This window comes from Sparus aurata, chromosome 10 (assembly GCF_900880675.1).
Source record: "Sparus aurata chromosome 10, fSpaAur1.1, whole genome shotgun sequence".
Lineage (NCBI taxonomy): Eukaryota > Metazoa > Chordata > Actinopteri > Spariformes > Sparidae > Sparus > Sparus aurata.
Window position 1 is genome coordinate 6,400,277 of NC_044196.1, and position 21,201 is coordinate 6,421,477.

At 38.8% G+C, this 21,201-nt stretch overlaps 1 protein-coding gene and 1 long non-coding RNA gene across 2 annotated transcripts in view; one reads left to right on the forward strand and one right to left on the reverse strand.

Moving 5' to 3' along the window:
- Positions 1-21,201, reverse strand: part of LOC115589791 (butyrophilin subfamily 3 member A2-like) — a 51,448-nt gene that overhangs the window by 9,391 nt on the left and 20,856 nt on the right. The gene's annotated exons all lie outside the window — the stretch shown is intronic.
- LOC115589894 (uncharacterized) lies at positions 874-17,584 on the forward strand. The gene is made up of 4 exons (XR_003985631.1): positions 874-956; positions 2,506-2,508; positions 17,374-17,379; positions 17,569-17,584. It is a non-coding gene; the product is annotated as an uncharacterized LOC115589894 (long non-coding RNA).

Consider the following 21,201-nt stretch of genomic DNA (forward strand, 5'->3'; position numbering starts at 1 on the left):
GGAGGAAACATGAAGCTCAGTGATTCTGATCACCTGATCATTCAGTTCTCTCTGATCTCTCTCTGACTTCTTCTTCTCATCGTGGAGCTCCTGTTGCAGCTGGAATGGAGGAGAGATGAACTATGATGCACTGCACTACAATAAGCATCTTTATGTGTATATGTTTAAAAAAGACCCAAAAATTAAATTTTAAGCTAAAAACCAAGAAATTAGTCAAAAATCTTCAGTGGAAACAAAAGTCTTTATCAATAAGAGACAAACCTGTTTTATGTTGGTCTGTAGCTTCTGTTGCTCTTCATCACTCTTCTTCTTCTCCTCTGTGAGGCCTTTGCTTTATCTTTCTCATGCTCAACCTGAGAGTAGAGAGAAGATCCAGACAGAAGAAGAGAGAGCGTCTCTCTTATTAAAGGATGTCAGTCAGAATCAACAATAAGACAGGACAGGACGCTCATTTGACTTCAAGTAGAACAGAGAGGTGAAATAGTGATGGTGATGAAAAGCAGCAGCAGTTTGTAGATGAATCACAGTCTCAGTTGTGTGTGATTAAACTGATCAGTGATCAGCAGAGAGTTCAGTCAGTCTGTCTCACTGTTCTTCCTCATTCACATCAACTGACTGAAGAGTTTCTCTAACAACACTTGATGAGCTTTACACATTATTACTGTGTGTCGGTGAGAACAATAATCACTATTAATCACTTTTCATCTTTCATCATAAACTGAACAAATGTTAAAGCTGTGAGACATTTAAGAAGTGAGGACAAACGAAGCTGGAGACAAATCAGAGTAACATGTGGAAGAGACAAAGAGTTGAGTGGACAAGTCATCTGAATTCATAAAGTTAATAATGATCACATTCACCTCTGTGTTCTTGGACTCCAGCTGATCCTTCAGCATCATCACTTCACTCTGAGCTTCCTCTTTATCTCGTCTCTCCTTCCTGATGGTTTCATCTTTGTTTCCCTCCATCTGAGAGTTGGAGAAAGACATGGAGAAAGACTAGATCAGAGAAACAATCAGTCCAATGTAAAGCTCTGATTCATTCTGCATTTGAATTTAAAGAGGAACTTTAGTGTGTTTAACCTTTGTTTGGTAGTTTTATGAAAAATAAAATACATCTATTGTAGTTTTCTGTGGTACATTCATAGTGATTAATTAAAGTGATTAACCTGGACAGTCTTCTTCTGCAGCTCCTGGTTCTTCTTCTGAACTTCTCCCTCTCTCCTCTTCTCCTCCTGGAACTGAGTGAAGACACAGTGTTTCATTTGTATTATATTTGATAAACTATTGTTTATGAATGACAATAGAATAAATCTTTCACCCTTGAATCTAACGTTTTTTGGGGGTTTCTTAAAAAAGGGCTTCTTATGAATACTTACACATTTCAAACATATAATATCTTTTTTTTACCTTATGTTTACTTTAGTATCATTGTAATCATCTGATTGTATTGGCCTTATTGTCTCCTGACATGTTTTAACCTGGTTCAATCATGTACAGCACTTTGTAATACTGTTTAAAAGTTTAACAAATATATTATTATTATCAATTCATTAAATGAGAGTGTGACTGTTGTTGATTTTGGATTTTATGTACAAATGAGAAGCTCAACTGTTCCTGTGTTTGTAAAACTCAAGGAAGGAAAACTGGTTTGTCTTGTGTTTTTACCTAATTTAATGTTACAGATTAAACACGTTATCCTAAATGAGGCCATGCAGACTGATAACAGAAAAGGTAAAGTTTACCCACTGATTTAAAATGTTCTATGATGGAGTCAGAGTCAACAAGTTAGTCAGTGAATAAAGACATCATGTCCTGACTTCATCACATCCACCAGCCCACATCATACCTCAGACTAGACTACACAAAGAAGTGTGTCCTAAAGCCACCACCCTGTCTGGACTGTCTCTGCCTCCACCTCTGGTCCCAGAGCCAGTGAACCAGCTCCATGAAGGTTTTTACTCTCTGCTCTTTGTGTGACAAAGAATCTTTGAACTGGACTGAACAAAATGATTCAGGTGAACTGTGATTTTCACTCTACAGTGGTCCAGCACACTGAAGACTGGACTTTCACAAAATTTTGTGTTATAGTTTGAGAGCGTCTGCAGTGGTTCACACTGGTTACAGGTAATGTCTGCCTGAAGTGTGCCCTCTTTCAAAGGGAAACGAGGCTCTGTATTAAAATATGACCAAATATACTGAATGTCTGATATACCCAACATCAATTAAGGTTTGTGCTGTTATATTTGCTGCAGATCCTGTTTCTCAATGTAAATATTTTGTATCTCCCTTGCTTATAACTTATTTTTTTCGACTATTGCTTTGTATTTACTCACATGTTTATTCTTTTTTTGCCCTTTTCCCTTGTACAATACCTTCATTAGCTTCTCTCCTTCTTTCGTAGGGACCTCACACTTTTGTTTCTTCTCTCCTATAAAAATTAAGTCAGTAGGATTTAAGCATAAAATACATTTATTTGACTTGGGAATGTGCAGCAGCAATTGAGGCTGTCGATCTAAAATAATGTTATCAAGAAAGGACTCTCAGAAATTTGACTGATGGAGTTAAATGTAGACAAACCACCTTTTTATCAGCACTAAAACCAGTGAAATATGAAAATATTGCTTAAAAGAAAGATCATTTACACAACAACAAAAATCATATCACTTTTCCACCTAAAACTTGTTTAGCTTGACAACTTGTTACTTACTGGTTTTCTTCTGTCTCCACATATAAAAGCCAACAATAAGAATAACCAGGATGCAGGCAGCCAAAGTAACAACCAAACCAGTTGTGATTGAAAAGAAACTTGATTGAACATCAAAGAAATCCTCTGAAATTATGAAACACAGAATAACATGGAAGGTAAAAAAACAGGACTTCAGATATTTGACACTTAAACAGTGATCACATTGTGAAAGTAATAAGGTTTACCTGAAATAAAGATGAGTGTCTCTCTGATCTGGTTGGTGCTGTTCTGTTGGACTCTACAGGTGAAGCTGTTGCTGTGTCTCTTCTCCACAGTCACTCTGCTGCTGACAGTATAGAGGTCATCAGGACCTCTGACTGTCTCTGTAGGTCCAGCAGAGAGGAGGTTTCCCTCACCATCCAGCCAGAACACCTCAGGTTCTGGAAACCAGCTGTGAAAGTCACAGTTTAAAATCACCCCTCGTCTGTTTCTGTCAATCCCTGATAAACTGATGACAGGTATCGATGCAGTATGTAATGCTGATCAAGAGGAGAAGTTTAAAACAGTGGTATGAGTGGAAGGAAAACATTGATACTTTGGACAAAAAAATACAATATTGAAATTATTAATAATAACATGGATTAAACAGGATTATTTTTTTTTAAATGTGCACATTTGTGAAGCTGTAAATTTGAAAGCATCCTCTTTTATTTTACTTATGACATATAGCTCTAAAAAATGTTGCTAACACCAGCATCAGCATATGTGTCAACTTACCAACAACAAGCCTAACAAAAGATCTTTGATTCATTAGCGGAATGTCACACACATATGTTCCCTGATCAGAAAGTTGTACTTTGGACAGCTTCAGTGAAATGTTTCCTTGCTTCAGTTCATCAGAAAACAGTGATGTTCTTCCTTTGTAGGATGGATTCTTTACATGTTCTAGGTCCAGACCAGGACGCCTCACATGGACAAATCTCTGGTCCAGGTCAGGTCTGGTCCACTCTATCGTCTCTGCATTAACGTCCATCGCCGGTTTTAGGTGACATGTCAAAATGATGTCATCACCAATTCCTGTCAGTATTGATCGAGGTGGACCGATTAACTGAGAATGTTCGGAAAGAAACAGATATGTTTATTAATTCCTACAGTAGGAGACAGTTTCCAAGAATATTTGTATTAGAAGTAAATTAAACGTGGAGTATCATGCATACCAGTTTTCCAAAAATCAATAGAAAAGTGAGAGGGGAAGACAGTTTGGCTCGGACTGAATCATCAGTGTGATCACAGTTCTTCCAGATTTATGTACATTTTACAATCAGTGACCAGTCATTCATTGATTGCAATGCAGCTTTAATAAACACCTGCATGTAACCAAATAACTCATGTCATGGTTTTAGAATTTTAGTTCCGCTTGTCTTTTGTTTCTGTAACCTACCTTCTGGTAGTCTTGTAATTGGGTCCTTTGTCGTAAACCTTATTATGAACTGACCAGTCAGAGCCCAGCAGACCCTGAGGAGTCTGAGACTTTCAGAAGGAGCTATATAACTTGAGTTATTCTTTTAAACTGAAATGTCAAAGAAACCAATATTAAAATGTCCATCGCGTGAGTACTCATGATAGCCTCCAATCCAGTAGTTCTGAGTCTACCTCCCAAAGAGCTAATCTCCGCTTAGTTCCCTAGTAGACTAGCCATCAGTCAGCAAGCCTCCTACCTGCTACAGCACCACAGTCGGCTAGCCACTGGCTAAATGCAACATAATCTAATAGTAGCATCCAGCCAGTTGGCCAGTTAGAAAACACAGAGGCAGCCAGTTCCTTTCCTGGTCCTACTCTGAAACCACCTCTAGGGCAACCCTCCAGAAGGAACTGTTGCTCCCCAAAATATCCCCCTAGCTCCTCTTAGTCTTTTCTTGTCTGCTCCTAGTTAACTGTTAGTAACCAGGATGACTCATGCTCCTGATTACCCATTGGTCCTCCAGTTAATCGTCCCTGCTGACTTCCAGCTGGAAGTCTCTGAATCACAGTAAGCAGATCTCCAGCTGCCTACCTCCTAATCTGCCCAACATCGATCCCCTTTTCTGTGCTCCAGCAGTCTCTGTTCCACTGCCAACATTGGCTTTCTGACCTGCTGCCCTGCCACCGGCCTCCTGTTCTCGAGCCATGTCATCAGTCCCCGACATTGGTCCCTCCACATGTCAGCTAACCTGCCAGCCTCCCTAGTCTACTCAACTACATGATCCCCCTCCAGAGTGTCTAACCCCATTTGACCCTGCCTCCCAGTTGCCCTTCAGAGATCTCCACTCAGTCCTGCTATGCAACTCTTGGGCAGTCTTAACGAGAACTCTGGTTCCTCTTCGTCCGGAGATCTCTAGTTGCCTCTGTTTTCCAGCTGGTGGGTAGTCTGCCTGATTTCTTTCTTAGCTTGACTTTTTTTCAACAGCCCCTTTTGTGTTGTTGGGACCCACAGATGAAGTTGTTGATTGTAGACTTCAAAATGTACAATGAACTAAATTCAGTTACCCAGAATTCCCCAGTTCTCACACCTAGGTGCAATAACTGCCAAGAGACCCAGCTTTGAGCTACTATTGGTCAAGGTGACAGACCCCCACTGACCAGATAGTCAAAACTCCAGCTAAATACACAATCAAAGGAACATGAAGCAAGTTAGCACCGAGTTGCTATACTTGCACAGGGTGGTGCCCTGAGGTGATATGAATCGAATCTTATTAGTTATCTTAATGATCAATTATCCCTGCTAATCATTAATTATTTTTGATAGCCATATATAACCTAATACACCTATTAATGTTGCATGATACTACATTCCACATTGTACCCCGTGTGCGGCATTTCAGCATAATTTTGCTAAAATTTGAGATTCACATCTAGCCAGAAGTCTTTACATTTAACCCCACTAGTCTCCTACAGAGCCAGACATTGATTTGTAACTACAAACAGTTGCATTGTGGTGAGAATTGATAAATCAATCAAATTTGTAACTCATTTGATTAACCTAAATCATTTTGGTTATTAACTGCCTTTTTGAGCTATTTACTATTGTCGTATCAATTCAAGTTAAAAGTGCTCTGTAGAAATGGTAAGAATTTCAGTCAAGCATTTGAATATCTTATATATGATGCATTTTAGTTAAGCTGTCAGCATTTGATAACTATTTAAGTGTTCCTCAGGTTAATCACAGTGTGCCGCTGGCCCTTAGATACAAAGAAGTTTATATCAGCAGCTGACACTGCCTTGCATTTCAGCTTAGTAAGAAGTAGGGCCAGAGATAAGGCCACTACCAGCCCTTTGAAATAGACATTTTTTGCTGTTAGTTACTACCACATTTCAGCCCGAATCAACTTTAAGAGACAATCCTCTGACTGTTACTGCCCTTCCAGTTAGTGCATGTTGACAGATCGGTAGTCACAGTTTGAAGCCTTCCTTTGTCTATGCCATACGGCATGCTAATTTGAACCCCAGCCACCATTTTGCTTTTCTTCTTCTACACACACACACACACAAACACACACACCCAGACACACTAAATTCGGTTCCCCAGAATTAGCCAGTTTGGTTGTAGTTATTAAGTTAATCATTAATCTGAGTTACAAACTGACAGTTTAGTACTTTTGTGTGGGACTAAGTTGGTAAATTGGTTCTTTTCCCTCCTTCAAGGGTGGTGCCCTGAGGTGATTTAATGAAAATTGGATCTTATCATCATCATTAATAATTATTCCTGATGATCATTCATTATTATCTATAGCTAAATTTAACCTTAAACTCTCTATTAATGTTGCATGAAGCACTTCAGTGCTTCACTGAACCATTAGCAATGATTTTGATTAAATTGATTGAATAACTACACTCTTTACATTTCATTGTTGGTTCAATGATCTTACCTCTACAAGAGTGTGTCAGGAGTAGATTTAAAACCAAAACACTCGGCAGGGGTTCGAGCACTGAAAGAAAGGACAGTCTGTAGATCTGGTTAGGCATCCTGCAGCTCTGAAAATGGACCAAGTATACAGTGTTTGAAATGGAATGCTTTTGAATTGTTATTTAGGCAAAATGAGTAATTCAGCCATTCATGAGCAGGCATAAAATGGCACGCAACCTACTAAGTTTAATCTCCCTGAAGTTAAAGAACTTGAGAGAAAAAAAAATACATTATAACACATTTTAAATGTTGAAATCAAAGCAGCAGAGATGTCTTGTGTCATATATCATTGTAGTAATGTTATGTTTGTGTTGTGTATGAACAAAAAGTGAAGGCACAGAAAATTGTCTCTCTATCGAGCTACAAAGATGGCCCATGTCCACGTCTCTAAATGGGTTTGAAAACATACAGATCAATTGACTCAAACGATACACATACGTTATAAGCTACATGGGTGGTCTAAATACATTCTAAAAGGCGATAGCGTCTTTCAAGATAGAGGTTAAAATATGTAGAACAAGGAAATATTAATAAAGTAGACGACGTACCTGTAGTATGATGTGTTGGTTACTTCCCTAGACTGTGTGACCAGAGTCTGTAAATCATTAATTAATCCTGTGTTATCAACTACAAATTGACTAGATTTAATTCAAAACATAATCAACAAATCAACAAGTGAAGATAATTATATTTTAGATTTACATATGAGCACCATGGCTGAGATGTTTTATTTATTATAATAATAATTGTATTGTATTTATTAATCTATCAGTTAACTTTACACACAATATTGTGATTCTGTCTGGTTTCACTTTGAGTGTCTTTCAACCACACAACTGAACTTTGAGCCTGTTGCCAGGCAACTGAAGGCTTGTATAAAACATTACAGCTGTAAACAAAAAGATCAGGAGAGATAACACTGTTCTTCTATGTCTTGGGAGTGGTCATGAAGAAAGTGTTAGATCTGTCATCTTACTGTAGGGGGCAGAACAGGTCTTCTTTGTCAGGTTCAAGTTGATTGGATGGTGATTGAAGACAAGCGGCATACACATACGATTTGAAACTATGTGATGTCAATGCTGACTGTAAAAGCTTTTCATAAAAGAGTTTGTAACTGCAAGCCAAATGTTTGATTGTCTTTCAGCTTTATGTTTCGGTTGGCACAGCCATTTTCTTCAACTACTGACAAAATATGTGGCACATCTTATTTAAGAAATTCGCCGGAGGAGAAATTAACCTACCATTGTTGTCTAGTATGCACAATCATGCTACCAGCTATTTTGTATCAATGAGTTTTAAACTAGTGGCAGGAGGTAAAGGTGGATGACGTTCATGTCTGTGAAGATTCTCAGCCATTACAGTCATCGCAGAACTAGAAGAATAAAATCAAAGGCTTATGGACGTCCCTTTGCAATTCATGGCTGGATTCCTGACCCCTACGCCACGAGGCTGCAACACACTGCTGAATATGGAAGCCACACTGAGTTTAGCTTCTATATCAACATGAGAAATAAAGTGAACAGGAAGAGGAAGTTGTCATCTGCTTCACACTTGAGCTGTAGTTCAGTCTGATGTTTAGTCAGCAGCAAGACAACATGGAGGCTGCAGCTCTCTGCTTCAGACTGTGTGAGTACTGACTCTCAGGTCTCTTGTTCCTGTGTATATACAGTATAGTGCACAAAGTAAATGAGTATGTGGTTGACATAAATTTTGTTTTCATGTGTGTCCAGTAATGTTTGTGTTCATTCTGCTGGATGCACATGTTCAGAACGGAGGTGAGCAGAACCTAGCTGATGCCAAACGATACACATTATAATCAAATTTAAATTCAGTCACAAGGTTTTGTCTTTTGTAACTTATTCTACTGTCTCTCTCTGTCAGATGCAGCTTTTCGTATCGTTTCAAACCGACTGCAGGTCTATGAATACGAGTCCGTCTTTTTTCACTGTGAGGGTCTTGATGGCTCCACTCAGTTGAGAGGCATCCGGAACAGTGCCGGGTTCATCACAGTGTGTGATGAGAAGGTGTCAGTACTGTTTTGCACTATTCAAAGAGCCTATCGAGCAGACAGTGGAGAATACTGGTGTGAGAGTAAAGGAGGAGAGAGGAGCATCAGTGTCAACATCAACGTCACCGGTATGTTTAATGCAGTGAAATCCATGAGATCATCTCTTTAAATGTAAAGGCAATGTGGAAAGAGCTAGAGGTAGAAGATGAAAGTGAAATCAAATTATAGTGCATCAAATTTCAGAACATGCTACAAATCTTTTGTTTTCCAGCTGGTTCTGTGATCCTGGAGAGTCCTGTCCGCCCTGTGACGGAGGGCAACAATGTGACTCTGAGCTGCAGAAACAAGATGACCTCTTCCAACCTCACAGCTGAATTCTATAAAGAAGGCGTCCATATTGGGAGCACTTTTACAGGAAAGATGATCATCCGCAGTGTCTCCAAGTCTGATGAAGGACGGTACAAGTGTAAGACAGTTGGAGGTGGAGAATCACCACAGAGCTGGTTGGCTGTCAAAGGTAAAACATGACCCAGTTTAATGTTAAAGTAACACAATTATATTAGAATGTTTAATTGTAGCATATCTGCAGTATTTCCATGGACTAATTGTTGTTTAGGACAGTCAGAAAAAAATAGGAACAACAACGCAATAGATTTTTAATTTGTCTCTGCAGCTCTTCACAGAGAGACCTGTCCCTCCTTCAATCTTCTCGTCTTAAGGACTGTTTTCACCATTTTGCTGGTGGCTCTGCTGCTGCTGCTGGTGGGACTGCTTCACAGTGGGAAACTCAGAGTTACACTCTGGGGGTTAACTGGGAGTTAACTGTCTTGGAAGCTTGTTTACTCATTACGATCTACCATCATGCTTTTGGTCTGAGACAATCACCAAGATTTTTTTTTACATTTTATCTCTTTCATCCTTTTTCTTTTTACCTATAGTTAAGTTTGGTGTTTAGCCTCTCTGTGCTACGTGCTCCATGTTACAGTGGCTGTTTGACTTTCTCACGCTCAGAGAAGGTTTAAAAACCACAGAGATACTTACTGACGCATCGACTATTTTCATGCAACCACGTGTCAGTTCTCTCAGTTCTTGTTTTTCAAAGTCACAGATGGTGGTTATAATTTGAGCTTCACTAATAGAAACCACATGAGAAAATGTCTTTATATATAGAAGAAGCATTGAGGATGCTCTGTAAAAACATATATAGGTCATGGTGTGAAGCACCTCAAGGGTCAGATGTGTCTCGAATGTTTATAAGGAAATACAAAGTCAACCTGTCTAAATATTCACATTAAAGCAATCTGCTGTGTCACTGCGTCAACCAAGTTTGTGTTTGTCTTTCAGGCCCAAAATAGCACAACAAACTGAGAGTTTGTAATTATTTTAAATTGTACTTTTTAAGAGTTTCTGTTTCACTGACCTGGTTGGTGTTGTTCTGTTGGACTCAACAAGTGAAGCTGTTGTGTCAGCAACTAGGTCAAAAAGGACTCAGTTTATAATTGCAATAAATTTTTTGTTCTTATTAAAAATCACAGACAATAGTCATACATTGTGTATTTCAAAATGGACTGATGAACTGAACTCAGGGTCCTGGAATTCCCCATTCTTCACACCTAGGTGCAACATTCAGCATTGAGCTACTATTGGTCAGGGTGAGAGAACGCCCCCTCTGATCAGACAGTCAAAACTCCAGCACCTTCCTTATTCTCTCTCTCAGTCGAAGCCCTCAACTTCTTCAACTTCTTATCCTCGAGGGCTCCTCGCCATCTTTCCTCACACGGGGCACCATTATGTTGGGCCTTGCAATACACAAGGCACAATTAAATAGTGTTGATGCAACATTAAAATGGAGTTTTAGGTTCGATTTGGCTATAAATAATGATTCATAATTGCCAGGGACACTATTAATTCTGATGACAGATGTCATCCAATTTACATTAAATCCCCTCTGGGCACCCTTGAAGAAGGTAAAACATAGCAAATGTACTAAATTGGTCTCATTCAAAACCTCTACACTGCCAAGAACTCCAAAATCCTTCAACCATCACAAGCTGTTGTGGTAAATTTGGTTGTAGTTATTAAGTTAATTACTAATCAAAGTGTTAGCTTGCTTTCCTGTTTTCAGTGTATAATAGTCAAGCAATAAATCCAGAATACATAAACACTGCCCAGAAGAATGAAGGAAACAATTTAATCTTAAGTTGAAATTCTTGACTGATGTATATTTTATAACATGTTTAGAATAAATAACCAAACAAGGTTCAGTGGAAACCAAAATCATCACCCAACTAAGGTATTATTATTATTATCATTGTTATCATTATTATTATTACTATTATTATTATTATAGTAGAATTTACGCCCACACCCTGTTAATCAGAATGATGGTCTGTATGTCCTGTCAAGTCCAATCAGTGGACTGAGGTCCACACACCACATTACGAACACAGAGACACCTGTGTGTTCCTCCTCCCCAAGTTAAATAGATAATTTTGCTCATATAAAGTCAAATGGATTTGTTGTCATCATCTTTATTATTTATCCCAATATCCCTATCGTTGTGCTGATCAAGGAGAGGAGGGCAAAATCAAAGTGCAAGGATTGTAATCTGAGACCAGTTTATAAATCTGTTTGCATGGATTTCTACATCACACCTTTTAATGCTGACTCTGCAGGATTGACTGTTCTCTGATTGGAGCCTAATTAATGATCAGATGTCTTTCAGTTACTGGTCATGATGGAGGCTGCCACGTCACCCATCACCTCTTGTGTTAGACACAAGTAGAAGAAGGCGGGGACAGTAGGTAGCACCAATGGCTCTCTCTGGTCTGGAGAACAACAAAAGGAGTGAGATTTTTAAGTCGCCATGAATCTCTTTAATCACTTTAAATTACTTAATTTTATCAAAAAGCTTTTATGTCATTTTGGCTTTTTAGGTTTGTTTTTAGTTGTAACTGTTGAGTTACATGTACATTTATGTTTCCTTTATGGTTTAAATCATCCACAGCTGTGTGTATATAAATACACTTCATTTATATCAAAATCTGAAAACACAGAATCATCTTTTATTGGAAAATGAAACATTTTAAAGAATGAACAAATATCACTGTCAATCAATTCATGTCTTGTAAACACATACATTGAAGTCAATAACACATATTACATGCAAACTTCTTATCTCATAAAGCAGAATGCATCAGGTCATTCTAGATTGAGAAAATGTAATTACAAACAATGCAAAACATAAAATAAATGAAAAATATAACTTCAGTAAATGTGTATTTGTGTTGCAGGATATGACATTTTAATATAAATATTTAGTCTAGTATAAAAGCACAAAACTTTTATGAATTATGTTAGCTCACATTTTGATTTTGAGTTTCTAAGAGTTCAATATTTGAGATTTGTCTGCATTTATAACCCTAACCCCACATAAAAACAACACAGAATGGACAAACAGGGCAAAGTATTTAAAATACACTTCCATCTTCAGAACATCCACCATCACATTATCACATAGTTTAATATAAGTGCAGTTGGATTCTCTCAGCACAGCAGTTGTCCTCTCTGAATCCTCTTTCAGATCTTTCCTTGAAGTCATGATGTCCATCGAGGTCAAGGAAAAGAGTTTAGGAAGTGACACAGAAGGTCATTGTGTTGATCATTTGACCTCACACATGGTCAACTCTTGTTTACTGCATAACTATGAAGTGTGTCTCTGCAGATAGATCAGTGTCTGATCCTGTTCTGGATTTGGTGGATTACCAGTTATTTACCATTTCGTAGCATTGATGTTGTCAATAGTGACTCTTGTATCTTGAAGATAACTTTGGTCTCACTGTTCCTCTGCGTCCTGCTGACAGGAGAAAAACACACCTGAACAGTCATTCAGAATAGGCTTTGTGATCTACAGGCTGCTTGTGTCCCTCTATGTTTGTGTCAGTGGGTCTGTGAGAGAGAGTCATACATATGACTTCCTCCAGTTACCAGTTTTACTGCTGCCAACCTGAACTGTTTCACTTCTCACTCATACAGTTTGTCTTTAGATGTTTGACTTTGAGTTTTATTGATAAGTCCATTTTATCTTCCTTTTAACAACAGCAATGGAAACACTGTGAATAAATGCAGTCTCATAAACAGTTAGTTGGTGTCTCAGATTTGCTCCCGTACGTTGTTTGAATTCTTGTTGTCAGACAATCAATCAGTTTGATAGAAACAGAAATCATTAAAGCATGTTTTATCTTAAAATGAACCTTGTTCTCCAGCTCCCTCTTCATGTCCTTGGTTCAGCTTTTTCCTTTCGTCTTCTCCTCACTGAGCTGCTTCTCCAACTTATTGGGAAAAAGACAGATGTTTTAGTGCTTTAGACAGATTGGTACTTTATTTAGTGAAACTATATCCCAAACTAAATGAAAACTAAGTTCTGATTGGCTGGAGGTTGTGATTACCTTTTGTAATGTTCACATTGTTTAGTCAGTTGTAAGCTCTGTTTTGGTCTGAGCACATTAATACTGTGAATATATAAAGTAAATATCTTCTGTAACAACTAGAGCTCTACTTTATTGATGAAATGATCGAGTGATTGGAAAACAAGAGAATTTAAGTAAAAGCAGAATGTCTTAATAAAAGAATGCTATTGAAGCTGCTGCTGAAAGACCAACATGTCTGAAGTAAATAACTATTTCATTGACACAACTATGACGACCAGTGCAAAGCTTGTGCATTGCTCAAGGGCACCTCAGTGGTGGGGATGAGTAGAGCAACACTGCCTTTCACTTTCACCACCCAGACTGACCCTGCTGGCCCGGGGATTTGTTCAGACACCCTGCTTCTCTCACCTTTAGACCACCACTGCATAGACTGGAAAATAGTGTTTGTCACTAAAAAAAACTACTTTCTAACACTATTTTGCACGATTTTAGAAGGAAAAGACAAATGATGTTGCCCTTCTGACAGGTGTCTTTCATTGCATACAGTTTAATGGAGGTAAAAAAAACTATAGGCACTGTATTTGTTTATGTAAAGATAAACCTGATGGATGAAACCACCTGCTTATGTCTCAACTGTCTTATTGTTTAATCTGAAAATAGCTGCAACAATGGTTGTCGAGACTTTGACCCTCTTCAGTCTGTTCTTTACATGAGGAAAAAAGATAAAAATAGAAACCTGTTTGGTTTTGGTGGCTAATTCTGTCTCTTCAGTCTCCAGCTGCTTCTTCAGGTTCTCCACTTCTTTTTCAGCTTCCTTCTTCTGCTCCTTTGTAGAACTCTGGATCATATAAAGACACGTGACTGCACATTTTCTTTGACGGTACCTCAGAGTGTGTTACTGTATTTAAATCATGAGCACTTACCGAAGGGAACCACTGTTTGGCTTTTGCAGCTTCTAATTCCTTCACCTGGGAGGGAAGATAAAGTGAGACATGAGAACAATATTAAAGGTAAAAGCAATTATGACACACTTAATCTAAGTAGAACAGGTATCTTCAAATGCAGTCAAGTTTATATGCAGCATGTTGCTAAATAGAACTACAAAAAGTAGACCATAGATTAAACAACAGAAATGATGACATATCTCAATAGATACAGATGCAGATGAAGAGATGAACCTCTGCTTTCTTGTTCTCCAGATGTTCCTTCAGTTTCTTCACGTTGTCCTCATTCTTCTTCTTCTCTTCATGGAGCTGATGCAGATCACATAGTTCTTTCATAAGCTGGAGGGACAGAGAGAAGGTTCGGAGACACAATGACAGACATGTTCAGTTATTAACATTTCAAACGTGACTTTACAAATTGTTGATCACATCCGTCTGTCTGTGTGTGGACCTGCTTTTAGAAGGCTTGGTTTTTAATAGACCTGCACAAACTCCTGAACGTTAAACATTGTAACACTGTGGATGTCACGAAGAGCGTGACTCAGACTGAAATCAAAGATGAACCTCAGTGTTTCTTTTCTGTTCCTCCTTCAGTTCTCTCTGATCTCTCTCTGACTTCTTCCTCTCATCCTGGAGCTTCTGTTCCAGCTGTAATGGAGGAGAGATGAACTACAGTAACCACACACATCTCCCTCTTGATTCTGATGAGAATTACAAATGTGAAAAGTTAATGTTGTTAAACATAAGACATAAATATTTGATGTTAAGCTAAAAACAGAGAAATGGTGGAAAAATGTTTAATAGAAACAAAAAAATCATTATCAACTAGAGAGGAATGTATTTTATCTTGGTTTGTACCTTCTGTCGTTCGTTCTCACTCCTCTTCTTCTCCTCTGTGAGCTTGTTGACTTCAGCTTTCAGTCCATCAAGCTGAGAGTAGAGAGAAGATCCAGACAGAAGAAGAGAGAGCGTCTCTCTTAGTAAAGGATGTCAGTAAGAATCAACAATAAGACAGGACAGGACGCTCTTTTGACTTCAAGTAGAACAGAGAGGTGAAATAGTGATGGTGATGAAAAGCAGCAGCAGTTTGTAGATGAATCACAGTCTCAGTTGTGTGTGATTAAAGTGATCAGTGATCAGCAGAGAGTTCAGTCAGTCTGTCTCACTGTTCTTCCTCATTCACATCAACTGACTGAAGAGTTTCTCTAACAACACTTGATGAGCTTTACACATTATTACTGTGAGTTGCTTCTTTACCCACAACGTCTCTGATGCTCTACAGCAGAACAGCAGCAGTGTTAAAACATCGACCACAAGCACAGGAAACATTTAAGGACAAAGTACAAATATTAAAATCATTGTAACAACGTGGAACTAAAGGTAATCACATCACATTCCAAAGGCTTCAAATTAATTTAGTTTGTAATTAATTAATTTGAAAATACTTGACTCTTTATGCAGTTAATGTATTTATAAATGTAAACAATCTTCAGAAATGAAAGCAGTACTGGTGAGTTTTAAACTTTGCTATATGCAGCAAAGTCATAATTCTCTCTCTCTCTCTTTGTTAGTCTTACATTACCAGCTTGACTAATTATCGCAGGAGGGGGATGTCAATCAATCTTTCAATGTACGTGCTTGTATCACACTAATAATAGCTATGAGAACAATAATCACCATTAAATCGTCTGTCAATGTTATTTGTCATTACAGGATACACACTATATTGTGATATTTGTAATTTCATCGCTGGCTGCTGTTTAGTGTGTATTCATTGTGTGTCTTCCATGAGTGATTCTGCCGGGTATGCAAATGCAGCTGTGTGATTCCCTGTTGAGGATTGGTCCTTCTGGAGCTGAGGCCATCTACTTCCTGTTTACTGTTCACTGCCGTCTGTGATTGGTGTGGCTGAGATTCGACCAAACCTACCAATTAGGAGTCTTCAAGCAACACCAGCTGCATTATAAATAGCTTGTGTGTCCACAGTCTCATGTGGCTATGAACTTGTGATCAGTTTGCCTGTTGCAGACCCTTGTGTGTCTAGAGAGTAGTCAAGAGTGTTTGTAGTTTGCTGTTCTCAGTCTTTCCTGGCTGTTGCCTGTCTGAGTGGCTTCAGTCAGTGTTTTTGGGAAACTTTGTAACTTATTTGGTTTAATACAGAGTACCAAGAGTTGGTCACCCTTTTGGTTTGAGACCTCTACATTGCAGTATAACTGTTTTTTTTTTTTGTCCTTTTGTATTTTTGTAAGCTTATGGGTTCTGACCTCCTTTTGTTCTTTAGTGTTTTTTTTTTAGCAAGAGCTAAATAGCTGTCATTTAGTTGACTTCATTTTGTGTATTAGTTATTTGTCAGCACCTGTACAGCCTCCTTTGGTTATATTTCCTTGTGCAAGTGCACTCTCCTTGTTTAATTAAACTCTGACTTTACCCTGAGCCGGTCCAGTTGTCGTATCCCACCTCATTTCTTATCCCAATTACATGTTACTGCTCTCCAAAATGAACCGAGTCGTAACAATAAACCAAGCAAAAATATATATATTTTGATATATATTTAACCCTAACCCTTCAAACTAAATTTGCAAAGTGCTGTACAGGTTACACGAAACATAAAACATGATTTAAAACAAACCTCAAATAAGCAAAATAAAATAAATAAGACAGAATAGAATAAACATACATGTTCAGATAGATATATGCAGAGAATAGTTATGGCTCTATCGCAGTGAATGCAAGATGACAGAGATGGGTTTTGAGAAGTTTTTTAAAGATATTTAGTGATTCTGCTGATCTGATGGAAGAGGGTAGACTGTTCCAGCGAGATTGGGGCCTGAGGGCAAAAGCGCAGTCACCCTTAAATTTGAGGAGGGAGCAGGTATGAATAGGAGGCCTAGGTTGGAGTATCTGAGAAGTCTAGAGTAGCAACCTGCGGTTGGTTTTGCTTAGTAGTCTGGCTGCAGCGTTTTGTACGTTTGAGACAGGAGAAGAGAGCATTACAGTGGTCAAGGTGAGAGAAATCAGGGTGTGGATTAGAAGTTCAAGATGGCTGGTTGTTCGCATTGCTTTGATTTTTGAGATGTTCTGCAGTTGGAAAAAGCAGGATTGTACAAGTTTGTACAAGGAGTACAAGGAGTAACATGTTGAAGAGACAAAAAGCTGAGTGGACAAGTCATCTGAATTGATAAAGTTAATAATGATCACATTCACCTGTTTGTTCTTGAACTCCAGCTGATCATTCAGGGTCTTCACTTCACTCTGAGCTTCCTCTTTGTCTCGTCTCTCGTTCCTGATTGTTTCTTCTTTGCTTCCAGTCTGGGTGTTGAAGTAAGACATGGAGAAAGACTAGATCAGAGACACAATCAGTCCAATGTAAAGTTCTGATTCATTCTGCATTTGAATTTAACAATTTAATCAAGTTGTGGTTACAAGTACTCCAGACAGACAGACAGACAGACACAAAGACATTTCACATAATATGCTGCTCTTTGTGGAAAATAATTACAAACACAGCTACATTTAAAAAACAAGGTAAAAAAAGACATGAACTTTGGTCTGCAGCTTCTTCACTTGTTCTTCAACTCTCTCTCTTTTCTTCTCCTCCTCCTTGAACTTTTTCTCCCACTGGAGGGAAACAGAGATCAGATTTAGTTTTATTCAGTACCCAGATTCAGATTCATGATTTATTGTCCCCGAGGGGAAATTCATTTTCACAGTTCTGTTCCAGACAAAGACACCAGCACACATGCAGCATCAGAAAAAATACATACATACATATACAGATAAACAAAAAACCACAACATCTACCGCCTGCTGTTTAGAGCTGTAATGGCAGAGGGGATGAAGCTTTTGCAGAAGCGGGTTGTTCTGCAGGACAGTTGTCTGAACCTTCGACCAGAGGGGAGGAGGGTAAAGTATGGATGTAATTGGTGGTGGGGGTCATGGGCTATGTGCAGTGATTTGCGGAAACTTGGAGTTGGAAGGCCAATTATTTTTGAGCAAGTGTGAGTGACTCTGGGAAATGTGTTTTTGTTATTGAGGGGCAGTATGGTGAAATAGCAGATTGCACAGTACAGGAGAATGGATTCAATGATGCTGTGGTACAGAAGAAGCAGAAGGGGTGGTTTGATGGACAATGATCTGAGTTTATGGATGACGTGGCTTCTCTGCTGGCAGCGCTTAATAATGTCTGAGGTGTGTTGGTTGAAGTTCAGTTTATTCTTTAGTGTGATCCCGAGGTATCTGAAACTGTCCACAATCTCCACTGGCTGATTGTCAATGTGTATGGGTTCATGTTTTTTCTACGGTTGTCAAAAATGAGTTCTTTGATTTTTGTGACATTGCGAAGGAGATGATTGTGAAACAGAGTGTTTGTATGCTGTGACTGAGTCCTGGTCCGAGAGAAGAGCCAATATGGCAGTGTCATCAGAGTATTTAAATATTTGATTATGGGGGATGGGCTGAGACAGTCATTTGTGTAAAGTGTGTATAAGAATGGACTTTGAACGCAGCCTTGTGGTCCACCTGTATTTATGATGATGAAAGGGGATGTAGCAGGGCCCAGTTTGACAGCCTGAGGCCTGTCGCTCAGAGAGTTGTAAATGAAGTAGATGGGAGGAGGTGGGATGTGGAGACTGTGAAGTTTGCTGAATACCAGATGTAGCTGAATGGTGTTAAAGGCAGAACTAAAATCAATGAAATTCACCCTAGCTAAGTGTCCAGGAGTTTCCAGGTGTTGAAGAAGGGTATGGAGCAGGCATGCAACAGCATCCTCCGTCCCCCCTCTTTTCCTTGTATGCAAACTGGTGTGGGTCGAGTTGTGGGCTGATGACTGGGAGAATGGCATTCAGCACCAGTTTCTCCAGGCACTTAGTGATTATGGAGGTGAGTGCTACTGGTCGGTAGTGTTCAGTTCTGAGGGACGGGGATTTTTTGTGAACTGGGATAATAATAGAAGTCTTCAACAGAACTGGCATATGAGACAGGATAGAAACAGAGAGGAGAGGGAAGAGTACTGAGGCTAGTTCCATGGCACAGGTTGTGAGGAGTCTCCCACTGATCCCTTCTGGTCCCGGGGTTTTGCCTGATTTGCACCTCCTGAGCTGACGGCAAATATCCCTTTCAGTGAAGGGGATGGAGTAGGGATGCTCCAGCACTGGGAGGTCCCTCAGGAAGTAAACTCAGCTCTGACTGGCTGAAGGTTTATTATCTGTTAATAATGTGTCATATATGTGCTTGTGTTTGCTTTGAGCACATTCATACTGTAAATATATCGTGTGAATACAAGCTGTAACAATCAGAGCTGTTCTTAACTGATGGATTTAAACTGTGAGCAACAAATGAATGTCATATAAAGACGATACACAAAGATTGATGAGGGAGGAAACATGAAGCTCAGTGATTCTGATCACCTGATCATCTAGGATGTGACTCCTCAGGATAAATCCGGAAATCCGGCTTTTCCATTCTGAAAATGAGGCTCTCGTAAATCATGCAAATCTGTTTTTTTTGGGTTTTTTTTTTGGGAGGGGGAGTGCGCAAGGCACAGCAGGTTGGGTATTGGTAAACATAATGATCGGCCATTGCTGTCAACGTATTTTGTGCCTCTGATTCATATCTTCATGTCACTCCAAAAGTCGTCCATTCATTTGTCACAACGGAACTTCATTTAAAGCAGAGCTCAACCAAAGAGCCCGCAAATGTTGCAGAAGGTTTACTAATGTGTCAGTGTTTGTCCTATAGCCTATGCATTCAGCTCAAGGATTGTCAGCGCTACCGTAAAATTTTGCAGACATGATTTCTGTAGGTGTAATATCATGGGGGGCGAATGGCAAATTTAAGTTGCACTCTGTGATAGCAATACGACCCAAGTTATCATGACATTGCTTATTATTGTCATAACTGCTATTTTTATAATTTCTACAAGTCACTGTTTAAGTTGAGTGACTGAAATCCTCGTCACCCTGTTCAAAGGCTGCAACAGGCAACTCATCGACCCGGGGTTAGGTTAGTTTCAGGTTGGATATTCACTCGGGTCCAGCCGCAACTTTACAGAGATTCACCCAGTGTGACCAGCAAAAGGACGGCCAGATCACCTCCCAGAGTCTCGCGCTGAATCGCTAGAAACTGATTTAGGGACCGTCATGAAATTACTTAGCATAAATATGTTTATACAAAATAATTGCATTTTTTTTTTCAATATCTTCCATGTCATGTGACCCAGTGACTCCAAACCAGCAGCAGATTGTATTAGTAAACTTGGTGAATGAGACACACCTATGTTTATTGTACTTTAGTGCTTCTTCTGTTTTATATGAATATTAATATGCAGAAATAATGATATTTTTCTCAATAGCTTCTATGTCATTTGGCCCACTGAGTTCTGAAACAGATTCTATTTCCATAAAAAAAATATAATAATAAAGAAAATAATGGTAAAAAAATTCTCTAATGCTCAAGAGGTAACATATTTTCAAGCAGCAATGTCAACTTCTACACTACTTTGTCCCATGTCTTAGATTCTGAAAATGACTTTTTTTTTTTTTTTTTTTAAATCTCACCAGTAGTCACCATTTAAAGGGTTATTTTTCAAAATGTTCTTCCGTACCCCCTTAGTGTTGCTGGTTACCGACTCAGAGCACCACTTATACAAAAAAAAAACAACGGGAAACACTGTGTTATAAGAATTCTGCACGTGTGGGGCGAACTATTTCTTTCTTAGCTGCAGCAAACAATGAGACAAAAAAATGTGATCATTCAGGTCTGTCAGACAGAAAGTGTAAACTCTACAGGACTACAGGAGCACTTTTCACTACAGGAAACATCTTTAAAATATTCATGTTGCTTCTTCATTCTGATGAGAATTTAACAATATCAAAAGTTTAATGTTGTTATTCAATTAAATGAGCTAAAAATTAAATAAAGACATAAATATGAGATTTTAGGCTAAAAACTAAGAAATGTGGGAAAATCTTAAGTTGAAACAAAAATTATCATCAGTAAGAGACAAACATATTTTATCTTGGTTTGTACCTTCTGTCGCTCTTCCTCACTCCTCTTCTTCTCCTCTGTGAGCTTGTTGACTTCATCTTTCAGTCCATCAACCTGAGAGTAGAGAGAAGATCCAGACAGAAGAAGAGAGAGCGTCTCTCTTATTAAAGGATGTCAGTCAGAATCAACAATAAGACAGGACAG